Source organism: Pteropus vampyrus, unplaced genomic scaffold (assembly GCF_000151845.1).
Source record: "Pteropus vampyrus isolate Shadow unplaced genomic scaffold, Pvam_2.0 Scaffold9, whole genome shotgun sequence".
Lineage (NCBI taxonomy): Eukaryota > Metazoa > Chordata > Mammalia > Chiroptera > Pteropodidae > Pteropus > Pteropus vampyrus.
This window is the reverse complement of record NW_011888790.1, coordinates 13,254,555-13,266,037: the sequence shown is the minus strand read 5'-3', so window position 1 is coordinate 13,266,037 and position 11,483 is coordinate 13,254,555. Positions and strand designations below refer to the sequence as shown.

Sequence of the window (11,483 nt, the reverse complement as noted above, 5' to 3'; positions counted from 1 at the left end):
AAAACAAGTACTCAATAAATATTCATTGAATGAACGAAGGAAGAAATGAATGAATAAATAAATTAGTGAATGGATGAATATAGATAATACAGTTTTGTTTATCATGTTATACGCATTTCTTTACAGTTACTGACCTTCAAATCGTTAAGACCAGTCCATATTATTATTTGATTCTTTGACCTGAGATATGAGAATAAAAATTTTTTTTCCTCTTCACTTTTTATATCCACAAGGTGTGCAGAATTGAAGGATAATTTACAATGTTGCTGGGCTGTATTCCATGCCTTACTCTCTTTGCTAATTCTGTAACAGCTACTCTTTAATGCTACCCATCCTTGTGAGCAAGAACCTACCAAAAGAAAAATGCTCCGTTAAAGATGAATTCAGTAATATAACATTTCATAATTATATTTCTTAACATCTCTAGAAGTTAATTGTGAAAACCTCATAGCATTAATTGTGCACTTGCCCTATGTTTCTCTCAAACCAATAAAAGTGCTAAAGCTGTTATTATTCAAGTAGTAAATGAATTACCACCAATTAAAATAGCTTTTTAAGAAGCCATAAGAATTAATTATGCAGAATTATTGTCCCATTATAACTTAATTAAAACAAAAGACAGATGTTTTTCTTTTTTTAAGGTACTTTAGGTTGCCTTCCTGTCCCTTACTCCTGTGCTGGAAGAAAATTTTTAAAATATATTTTAGTTTTCTTTTTATTCTAGAGAACTATACATAATGCTTGCTAAGAATTCTGTTCTCTGCCACTTGACTTCAAATGGGTTCACCTTCCAGAAAAAAATAAAATAAAATGGAATGGCTGCTGAGACTTTTTCTCCGAGACTGCATATCACAGAAAGACTAAGGAAAACATCATCCTGTTCGGAGGAGGTGTTGTACTTTAACTCTTGTTCGCGCTTTGTCAGCATGTCCACCCACAATATTAGGAAGCTATGAGAAGAATCTTTTGAAAGAACTGTTGTCTTATTTTTTCACAGGGGAAGAAGGAAGATGGGGAAAAGGAAAGCTTTAATTACCTTACTGTCTTGTTCTTACTATTCAAGTATCTTTCCACTTCACTTGTAAACAGACATTGTGGTTCATTGATTATTCTTTTAGAGGGTATTAAAATGGGACTCTTTGCCCATCACAAGAGTGTATTGACCTCATTAGTATATATGACTCTTTCCTCTTCTTGTATCTTTTCCCACCATGTGGGGGAAGAAAGTGGAACTAGGAAAACAAAAAATTTAACACATTCCCTTTCTGCTTATAATATTCTAAATTTTGGTCACATCTGATCAGGGATGAGTAATGGAGAGGCTTTAAATAGGATGACAGACTTATTTTATTAGATTTGAATGGACCTTTTAGTATCTAAAAATGAGACTATTCACTGATACTTTAGAGTCACCTAAAAAGCTATAGAATTTATATGAACTATTCGGAGTTCAAGAAAAGAGGACCCACCTGGTTCGGTTTAAAAGTGGTGGAAGGAAAATACAGTTGGTTCTTTCCTTTATACTGCTAAATCTACCTTGACTAAATTAGTCAAATACCAGAATGATATAGTTAGAAAAAGGGGACTATGCTAATTCATTTATAAGTAATTTACAGTGGTTAATACTTGGCTGGATCACTTCTTAATAGAACAATGCAACTGCCAAGTTATCTACAAAATGTATAATAAATATATTAATTAATAACAAACTAAATATCCATATACCTGTTTCAACTTGAACATCCAGTCTCTGAAGTATATTTATAGAATCCAAATGTAACTGTTTAAATTCAAAAGTAAAAGCATATAAGGTGGCAGGTTTCAAATCATCCCACTCATAGACATTGACATTATTTTGCATAATTTGTGAAGAATTATTAAGAGATATTGACACTGAAATGTCATTGGAAGATAGCACACTCCAGTTAAAAGAAACACTTGTACTTGTTGCTATTGTTTTAATATTTCTAGTTGAGATTCCACCTAAAAAAATCAGAAAGAATAATTAGTATGCTGTCAAATAAAACTGAATGAAACACAAGGATATTGAATTACAAAAGATTTCCATGGTAGAAAAATATTACTAACTATAAAATATTTTCTAGACTATACGGGAGTTTCTCGTACCCTATTTAGAGTGAATGAATTAGATTACAAATCCTCATTATAATATTTTTTAGAATAATCTGGATTACACTTAACATTTCCACTATACCTACTTATTTATATTATCACATATTAAATGTCAAAACTAAAAATGTTATTTTTAGCTTAAAATTTATTTTAAATATTGAAATTTATATTATATTTAAAGAACAAAAGACTACTATCATAATGTGATTTTCAACTACCATTACATACCTGTTAATCATTGTAAAATTCAAATTATCTGATATTTTCCCTTTTATAATTAGGTAATATAGCTGAACAACATATATATATTACTTACGAGTTTGAAATGACTTTTCACTTAAAATTTGTCCATATTTTATGGATTGTATAATGATATGATAGTCTTCATTTTCTTCTAGTGTTATTATTGATTTTGGAGGTTTTTGTGGGTCTGTTGGAATGCTTTTGACATTCTGTAAATAACAAGACACATTTCCTTAAGAAATGTTTACTAAATCTGTGTCAGATACACTAAAAGTTTGACTTTTGTACATCTTCATAAGAAACAGTTTTTCCAATATGGAATATAAACATACACATAAAATATCTATTTTTACATAAAATGTTACTTTTTAAATAGCTATTCTCTGTAATACGGAAATTCTAAAACGGGAAATATATCATCAGTTCCTTTGAAAAAGTTGAATATTATTTTGATCGACTATTTATTGAAGATACTTCATAAATTCTAACATTTTATGTGGTAATAAAATAAAAATAAGAAATCACAGTAACTATTAAGTTCCTATTTCTGATATAACATTTAGTGACAACAAATTTACACTGTGCTTACTGTTCATCAAAGTCAAAAAAAATGATGTCTTACTTTTTGGGCAAAATTATTAAGAAGTTGGTATTTTAAAAAATAAAATTCAGGACATCCTCCCTTAGGAAATTCTTCCCATTCAATAAAAATTGTTGTTTGTCTATTTACTGGCATATAATAAAAACTTTTTGAGATCTGAAATGAAAAAGAAAAGTAATGGTAAAAAAATAATAAAAATGCAGTCGTGGTTATTAATTTATAAAAATGAAACCTATAATATGCCAAATAATTGGAAAATATTTCAGCAATATTGATTTCTACACATGAATTAAATAACATCCATTGGATACTGTATTTGTAAACATAATTTTGAAAATAACTTACAAAAGGGAAGTAAAATAAGAGCAGGGAAATTTAAGATCCATGTTTTTCAAACTAGGAAACACTGTATTCCCAGTGTCAAAGGTAAGGAAGAGACAGGAACAACACAGTACACCCTCCTGGCATGTGAACTGTGTACCTTGATGATAATGACTACAAAACCAAATTATTTCACAGACATTATTGACAATACGTTTGCGATTAAAATAAGTTTGAGTGCAAAATGTTTGAGTCATTTTAGAGCCTTAGTTTATTACCAATTGAGGCAAAATAGACCTTAAGATCAGAGGCCCTTTACCTTTTCCAGATGACAAAAAAAGTGTTCAACTCTCAGAACGATATATTTATCAAAATTCCTACCAAAAACAACCTTAAAATGAGTCACCATGCCATGTCTTTTACCAAATTCCCATCTCTCGCTCCACTGATTATCCCCACACATTTTGTAAGCAGTGAAAACAGATGCCATCTATATGTACAAATTTGTCCAGCACCTAGCAAAGAAAATATTTTTAGGTAATAAACCTAATATTTAGTATTATTTCTCCCAACATACCCCTTGTTTTTCAAAATGGATAGACTCAATGCAATAGCATCCTGCCCATTAACTAATTATTCCAAATAGGGCATATTCAAAATGTCTTACCTTTATAGCATACAGTATCCAGAGCAGCAGAATAATTAATTTCTCCATCTGGAAAATATTCGGTTCAATTAAACATGTATATTTTTAGATTCAATGCTAAACTATTCGATATTATGTGGTGTGTGTGTATCACTTTAATATCATGTCTTCAACTTAGCCTGACTGCTCATCTAACTGAATGTTAAGGCATTAATAAGTAGGTGCTTCATGATACTTTCCGCCTAATAAAATTGGAAATATTAGTGCTTTCCAACAACAAAATAATTTGCTTCTAAAAGCTTCTATAATTATATACAAACGTATCAGAAATAAAAAGAATTATCAGGCAATTACACGAAATTACATTGCATTATGTGAAACTATTTAACCTTAATTGGTGGAAATCTAGAACACCTACACACTGCTATTCCATTGGAAGTAATTCCTCACATTTTATCATCATAAAAAGTATTTCAATATACTGTTGATGATGGGAAAGACATTAAAATCTGTTTCAATTTATTTTTTAAATGTATTCATCTAAAAAGCTTTGTAAAGTTTCCTAGGAACCTAGAGTCCCTGGGGACCTAAGAACTTTTACATTCATTTTAAGATATAAAAAGAAAAAAAAATACCCTGTATTTAAAATATATATTTCTAAAACTGAAAAACGGGATTTTAATAGTGAACAGGTACCCAGGACCAATTTCAAAATTCTCTAAAGCTCACTCTAAAGCAGATTTCATCCTACAAAATCTTTTTTAGTTCTAATTAAGCAAGTGTCCAAAATATATCCATTTAAAAAGAAATACCTAATCACTCAATCCGCAGACTCCTCCACAAAACTGCAAAGCTTTAACCTTGTTCGAAAGTGTTCTGTCCACGGGGCTGTAGTACTAACCATCACCCCCTCCTCCCCCGCCGCACGCCGAATCTAAGTGTAATGTAGAATTTCAAAGGCTTGTGTATAATAATAACGCCGACGTGGAAAGATCGCCCCCGCTGCGTGTTCTGCAAGTCCAAAAGTCCCCGCTCAAATTCAGTGGTGAGTCACCGTGCTTGCGCCCAGGCGAGGAGAAAGAGAGCAGCTGTCCTGAGACGCACCGTTTTAGAGTCCAGAGGAGCTAATTTTTAACCGGCGTTGAGAGAACAGAATAAAGGAAAGAACTATAATGTGCGTGTGTGTTGGGGGGCCAAGGGGTGGGGAGGCGGTAAGAGTGGTTAGACTAGTGGGGGAAAGAGGAAAGAGCAGAGACCTGGAAGCCACAGCGCAGGGGGTTCCCGGAGAAGACTGCGGGTGCCGGGCGCCCGTGCAACCCGTCAGGACACGACCCTTTGCAGGCGCGCGGTGACCGGGTCCTGGAGGCGCAAAGGCGGGGACCGCGCAGGAGCAGGAGGTCGCAGTCCACCTCGCGGCCTGCCGGCGTGCTTCCTCTTCCCCGCTCCTCCCCGAGAGCCCTCGCTCTGCTCCGCTCCTCCCGCCGCTGCTCTGCCGGGTGTTTCCCCCGCCACAGCGGTGCCCTCTCCCTCCATCCGGTTAATTAAGTGAGGGTCTCCATGGCAACGGTATGCAGCGGGAAGGAGAGAAGTGGGAGGCGAGTCCCAAAACATTGAAATGTGGAGGAGAATTACACTCCACATGGAAGAAGGGAGGAAAGGGTAGAGCGTTGAAGAAGAACGCGAGTGGGAAGCTGGCTTCTCATGAAAAAGAAACAGAAGTCGATCATGTGGCTGTAACTCGCCCTAGTCCGGCAGAGTTTTAAGTTCAACCACGTGGCTATGTATAAAGGCACATTCTTACATTGTTCAAATGTTGTGTGCTTTGTTTCCTGCAGCATTTGACTGTATTGATAAAACCCTTCTTCCTGAGCACTTCTCAGTTAGTTTCCCTGACATCACCCTCACCTGGTTCTTCCATCTTCTTACTCCACTTCATACTCTGACATTTCTAATTGAAAATTGGCTTACCTATGGTACATTCTTTCAGTCTGGGTTATTTCATTCACATTCCAGACTCTCGCTCATTTCGACTTAGATCTCATTTCTTTCCAGGGCTTCAGAGTGGTATTTACAGCTCCACTGGCCATCTCCACCTGGGTGTTCCCCCCAAGCAACTCAAAACCATTTTTCCAAAACTATATTCATGATCTTTTCTCTCCCAGCCCTTCCTGAGAAGAGGGTCAGCCAACCGAACAAAAAAGTCACCAACTCTGCATTCTCAAATCCTTTACCTCACTACTCAAAGCCAACTTGTCCTCAAAAATCCCTTTGAGTCTATATGACTATGTATGAAGATATTCTAAAACATCTCTTAAGGGGATTTCTTGCTCTGTATTCCCACAACCATGGGCTTAATTGAAAATCTTTATTATCTCTCTCTCTCTCTGGAAATTATGTGCCACGTTTGAGTTGGAACCTCAGTTCAGATCCTATTGCTCCATTTACTCTGAAAAGTTGATTGTGGTCAAGAGTGAGATTGCAGAGTGCTTTTACTTAAGTAAGTATAAATACTTAATATTGAGTGACAACTAATATTGGTTCACTGGGATTACTGCCAATAAAACCCACACTTGGACTATGCCTTCTTGTCTGATAACCCAGTCTCTCCTAAATATTGTTAGCTAGTTGGGGAGGGGTAAGAGTGATAAGAGTAGCTACTGTGATCTTTCTGAAATACACATATGATCATGCCTGGGGTGCTTATTTAAAAGCCTATTCTGACTCTTGGTTGCTTACAGTGTACCTCTGAACAAATTCACTTTTCAATATCACTCTTCTCCTTTCCCCTGGCACCCTATCTTATACTCTCAATGAAGTAACAGGCCATATATGTTTGCACCTCTCTTTTCCTATAGAACTTTGTTTATATTGTAGCGTACAAGTTTACTTTTTTAGTATTTATGTTCTCAGACAAATCAGGAACTCTGTGATGGCACAGACTATGTCTTAATTCAGCACAGTTATAGATATGAACTAGATTTACGTTGTTTCAATTCTTGAAGGTTCTACATATCTTTTATCTTTAAAAGCGGAAAGTGTCAAGGCACTGTATCGCAAAATGATTTCATTGCCAGTGAATTAGCTTTTAGGCTTTGGGAAATATGATCAAATTAAAAATCCATCAAGAATGTTAACAAAACTTACTGTGGTAATCACTTCGCAATATGTGCATATATCAAATCATTATGCTGTATGCTTTAAATTTTTATTATGTTATATGTCAATTATATCTCAGTAAAACTGGGGAAAAAAGAAAAATCAAGAAACTGGTCATAATAAACAAATAATCCATTAAATGAATTGAGTAAAGTATACATATTTCAATATGGCTTTTTTAAATCATGCATTGTTTTGCAGAGTGGCATTTTAAGTAAGCAGCCATTGTAACACTACCACTTTCTGTAATTTACGTCAATCTCTCTACTAGCACAGTAAACTTGGTAGCACGTCAATCAATATGGTTTCCTTAAAAAGCTCTCCTTCCTGAGAAAATATCCTATGAAATATAGTGTGGCCTTGTTTCTGCCTTGCCCTTTTTTTTTTTGGCCTAGGAACTTAGGTATAGAGAAACTACGTAAAGATTCAAGAAAATCGTGGGTCATTTCTTCTGAGAAAAGGGAAGATGTAGATCTAGTATTATTTCGAGGCATTTGTTCTTAAGAAAAATAATTGATTTTTCAGATAAAAGCCATTTAAGCAATCATGGAGATCTTCAATATCTTATAACATGAATTTCCTAATAGGAAATACATTGTTTGAGATTGAGTCGACGTATTTGCATAACCACATCCCTGATGTGGTTATGAAGTGTGACAAATATACAAGTAATCACAATACTCAACCCTTCCTCACCTTCAACTTCCAGTCATTTATTCAATCAAAATATTGAGTACAACGAATGTGATCAGTTCTCCCCTTCATGCGGTTTAAATGTGTGTGTGTAGGTGGTGGTGGTGGTGGTGGTGGTGGTGGTGGTAGTGGTGGTGGAGAGGGGAGGGGAGTTTCCCACATCATCAGGCGATGCTCGGGTCACCAGCTGAGTGTCCTACAATTCAACTCAATTCTGATATCTACCTAGAAAGAGCATCAGATTCCACAGGTTAAGGGTTAGGCCTATAAGACTATCCCCTATACCCGCTTTAGATGCCAGTCACAAGCCCAATTGGCTACAGATTAGAGGTTCCTATGACCCATCCTTGGGTTCAATTAATTTTCTAGAGAGGCTCACAGAATTCAGGAAGTCTGTTTATTGGTTTATTATAAAAGAACATAACTCAGGAACAGCCAGATGGAAGGGATACATAGGGCAAGGTAGTGGTAAGGGGTACAGAGCTTCTGTGTCCTCTCCAAGTGGGCCATTCTCCCCAAATCTTCATGTGTTCACCAACCTACAAGGTTCCAAACCCTGCCCATTTGGGATCTTATAAAGGCTTCATTACATAGTCACGATAGATTAAATCATTGGCCATTGGAGATTGATTCAACCTGCAGCCTCTCTCCTCTCCTTGAAGGTCAGGTGTGGGAAAGTTCTGACCCTCTAATCACAGGGTGGTACTATTGGCAACCAGCCCCCATCCTTAAGTGTGGTCAGAAAGTCACCTCATTAACATAAAAGACAACTTTATTGCTCTCATCACTTAGGAGCTCTGTGCCCAAAACAGAGAAGACCAAATATACATTTATTATAAATCGCTGTACAATGTCTAGATACCTGACATCCCTTCATCCCCTCTTATTAGATTGATCTAAAACAGATCTCCCTATCTCTAGTTTTCCCCTACTTTAATCCATTTTCCACTGTCTTCAGATTAATCTTCCTAAAGGTCAGTTCTGATAATATTACTCTCCTACTTAAAATGTCTTCAATGGCTCTTCAACCTCCCGAATTCTATACCCTGTTCATTGAAGTCCTTCAGCACATTTCAGTTCACTTCATACATTTCAGTTTACCTCAAACATGTTCAGTTCACTGTTTTTATCCTTAATAGTTTCCTCTTATCTCACCTTTCCCATGAAGCTTTTCCTGGGTACCCCTAACAAGAGTCACATCTCTCTCCTCTGTGCTTCTATGTCATTTAATACTTCTAATGGATAGTTCATTAAATTCTATTTTTAATAGCATTATCTGTGGACGCCTTAGTATCTCTGCCAGACTGTAATCTCCCTGAAAGTAAAACTTATGTCCTATTGATCTTCATATTACCCATGAAGCCAGTAGTGATACCTTACATAGTAGGCACTCAAATACTTTTTTGAATAAACACTTGTTTAAGGAATATTATAAAACTCTGTCATTTCCATTTTCTAGATGACACTTGGGGCTTATAAATTTGTAAAGATTTAAAAATGTTTTTGGAAATAGCAAATATAAATTTTAACATGAGTTAAGTCACTCTAGAAAAACTCATGCACGATTGATTATGATAAAAACATCTTCTGGTTCTGCTTTAAATTCCAAGAGCTTTTTTGAGAGTCCTTTGCAATGCACATGAGAATCTTTGTTTCTTCATGCTTTACTCGTTAGAGTAGCCAGATCTATTATATTCCAGAATGTGGAAATGTGTACTGTTTTAAGGTCACAATGAAACAGTACTTCAAAATTAAAGACCAACATAAAAATATTTTTCTTTAAATCTTCTAACCTGGATAAATTAGTGGTATTGTTTTTGTGTTTTCTTGTGTCATGTTTCCTGTTCTTACAGGGTTTTTTTTAATGTCCTCTTTCAGAGAATTTTGCTCAAAATTTTCACACAAAAATAACACTTTCATAAAATGATATGTAATCAAAGTGAGTCAGATTTCTAACACTATTTAATAGACATTGTTGCTATAGAATTCCAAAGCTTTATTTTGTTGGCATGAATTATAAGAGAAAGAAAATAAAAGATGAATTAGCAGCATTTTTTTATCTGTATTCAGTTTCTTAAATGTGATGATGCCAAAAAGATTGTTTTTTTTTTCTATAATTAAAATTGATCTTTTCTACAATGTAAAAATTCCTAAAAACTTGTGATATTATCTTTTTAGCGTATTAATTTATACAATATGAAAAGTAGTTATTGCAATAGATCTTTTATAAAAAGATTCAATCATCCAAATTAATCCAAATTAATTTGCTTTGAATGAAAATGGTATGTTTAATAAAGTATTACTGGCTGAGCTTCAGGATCCAAGATTAAGGTTTGCATTTTTCTATATCCATTGATGTGGACTAAAATGCAAATGTCATGTTGGGAATAGAACCAAAGAAAAAGGAAATTCATCCCTGGGATAGGGGTAGTTCTGAAGTCATTCAGAGATTTGGTCCATTAAGTTTATGGCTTTCCTGCTAGATTTGTTAGCAATATGCCGAGACAGATGTGACTTTTCACATTTAACATATTTACTGAGAAAGTGATGAAGAAAGTATCTTAGATGGAGAGACAGAGCAAAAATTTGAGCGACTACAAGGGCTCTATATCCAGAGAAGAAGATCTGTTATCTTTATACCTTGAAAAATTGGAGAAATAATTAAAGACCAACACAAAAACATTCCTCCTTAAATCTTCTCACTTGGATAAATTAGTGGTACTGTCATGTCTCTCTTTACAGGAGACTACGGAGCTCTGTGAGCTCACAGGGATGGCCAATGATCCCAGCCCATCCAACCTTAACACTCTAACCCTTACTCTAGGCAGAATTCTAGGATGACAGCTAAAATTCCCATCCCCTGGTATTCATGCCTTATGTAATCACCTCTACCTGAGGGTTAGTGGACCTGTGAAAATGGTTAGATCATCACTTCTATGATTATGTTACTTTATATAAGACTTCATTATAGCAGAACAATGGAGGGATTCCCCTGTTGGCTTTGAAGAAGTAAGCTGTCATGATGTGGGAGGGCCAAGTGGTTAGAACATGAGTATAGCTTCTAGGAACTGAGGGTGTGTTCCATTCCACAGCCAGCAGGAAAACACAGAACTCAATCCTTCAATTAGAAGAAGCTTAATTGTGTCAACAATCTGAATGAGCCTGGAAGAAGAGGACTTCAAACCTCAAATGAGAACACAGTCCTAACCAACAAATTAATTTCAGCCTTCTGAAATCCTGAGCAAAGAGCCCACCTACCCGCTATCCAGACTCCTCACTTACAGAAAACTGTCAGATAAAAATATTTTGTTTTGAGCCAATAAATATACGGTAATTTTGTTTCATAGCAATAGAAAACCTATGCACACCCACAGTCAATGTGATTTGTCAGTTGATAAGTAAGCCTGGCCAATCATTGCATAGAATTTTCTAACTAGAGCGCAGAGATAACTGTCCATTTTTGTTGACAAATATAATAAAGGTTGTTTCATCAAAACTGCTATGGCCAATCTACGGCCATGCCACCCTGAACAAACCCAATCCCATCTGATCTTGGAGGCTAAGCAGGGTCGGGCCTGATTAATACTTGGATGGGAGATCACCTAGGAAGACCAGGTGCTGTAGGCATAAAAAATAAAAAATAAGGGATTGTAAACTGACAAGGTCCTTGCAATCTGTGAGGTCAACCAA

General features: G+C 35.6%; 1 pseudogene; it reads left to right on the top strand.

The window, feature by feature from the left end:
- The first annotated feature begins 11,301 nt into the window (after window positions 1-11,301).
- On the top strand, window positions 11,302-11,420 carry LOC111730142 (annotated as a pseudogene).
- The last annotated feature ends 63 nt before the right edge of the window (window positions 11,421-11,483 follow it).